This window comes from Megalops cyprinoides, chromosome 5 (genome assembly GCF_013368585.1).
Source record: "Megalops cyprinoides isolate fMegCyp1 chromosome 5, fMegCyp1.pri, whole genome shotgun sequence".
NCBI lineage: Eukaryota > Metazoa > Chordata > Actinopteri > Elopiformes > Megalopidae > Megalops > Megalops cyprinoides.
In genome coordinates, this window is record NC_050587.1 from 24,638,863 (window position 1) to 24,640,699 (window position 1,837).

A 1,837-nucleotide genomic window follows, 5' to 3' on the forward strand; every position below is an offset into this window, starting at 1 on the left:
TTCTCACTCGCATTCAGGACGGGGTGGGTGCATGAAAGACAGTGGAATGGGTTGTTTCTGACATGCCTTTTACCAACAGTACAACAAACAAGATCAGGTCATAATTCAATACAGTAAAGTGCAAGGCTACTATTATTAATGTTATTACTATTATCATCATCATCATTAAGATTTAGTTTAAAAACAGACCAAAAAAAAAAAAATCACAAGAACCGACATCAGACATGTTTCTTTTTTTTTTTTTTACGATGATTCAGTTTCTTGTCAGAGCCGGGGGGAGGCGGAGCAAAGCAAAAACAGCTTCGTTCCTTCCTCTCCCCGCATCCATGGAATGTAAGCGAGCCTGACCGGAAGGGACCGGATTGGACCGGTGGAACCAGTGTGGACATGGCAGAGCAGGGGCACTTGTCTCTAGGACACTGCCGAGTGCATTGCATCCATTATGAGAAACATACTAAAGATGAACGCACTTCATCGCCACATCCCAAGTTTCTCCTTTATATGTATTATGTATATTTACATATGTGTGTATATTTGCTTTTCTTTTCCTTTGTTTTCAGTTTAAGACAACACAGAATCTGGCTACGCACATCCCCCCATGATATGAAGCAGACACTAGGTTCTGCTTTTTTTGCACAATACACGCCTCTAAGAACCATACACGCTAACAACTGAACATGCTAACGAAGGGATGTGCACTGTGGTGAAGTGAACCAAATACAACTGTTTAAGAGCGGGGGCCTTCATGGTGGACGTCAGGTTTTCTTTGAGGCCTGCAAAGAGTTCAACACTCAAGATGTTCTGGTGTAAGCAGGCATTTAAACATTTAGGCTTGACTCCATCAGCTGCAATGCAAACCACCACACTGGGTTGCATTGGAATGGAGCATACAAAGCCAAAGTGGGCTAATACAAACCACACACTTTGATAGGATAGCATCCAATCACATGACCACCTTCACTCGTCCCCTTAGAGACCCCGCACCCTTCATTAAACACAGATCTCACAGAGAGGCAACACTACCCTCTGCAGGTCAGTGGAAGTATCAAACAAAAAACAAAAAATGCAACCCCCTAATATGGGTGCTACTTGAAAATGACAAAAAAAAAATCAATTATTTTTTTTTTAAGCAAGCTAAAGCTATCTGTCTCACAGATATGCACATGCAGGACACCCTTGGATACACTGGCCTGGCCACCTCACAGGGGATAGGGCCACACAGGCTACAGTTAACACAAGGACCTCAAAGTCAGTCACACCTCAATGTCCAAAGTAACCTTTGGAATTGTTGCAGGCAGTGTGTTGTCTTTTTTGATTCTTTTCTCCTTCCTTCTGTTTAAAAGCTCGATGGCTGTTTATTGTGATTTCTAATAAATTGGGGGGGGGGGGGGCATTTTTAAATCTGTGCATAAACACGCACAAGAGCATGCAAATGTTCGTGCATGTGTCCACATGTTTTTGCATGTGTGCCTGTGTGTTTGTACGGCATTAGGGAGTGCATCCAGGTGCATGTGTGCCTGTGTGTTTGTACGGCGTTAGGGAGTGCATCCAGGTGCATGTGTGCCTGTGTGTTTGTACGGCGTTAGGGAGTGCATCCAGGTGCATGTGTGCCTGTGTGTTTGTACGGCGTTAGGGAGTGCATCCAGGTGCATGTGTTGATAAGGTTAAGTAACTGGACAGCTGTGATCTCCTTTGTTTTTCTAAAAAGTAGAGACCGAGTCTACTGAAAAGAAAAATAATTAAACCAGAGCTTCTCTGCTAAGACAACAACCCTACACAAAAATCCTAAGCCAGACCCTACTCCAGTGGGGTCTCCGATATGGGGGCTGGATGGGAT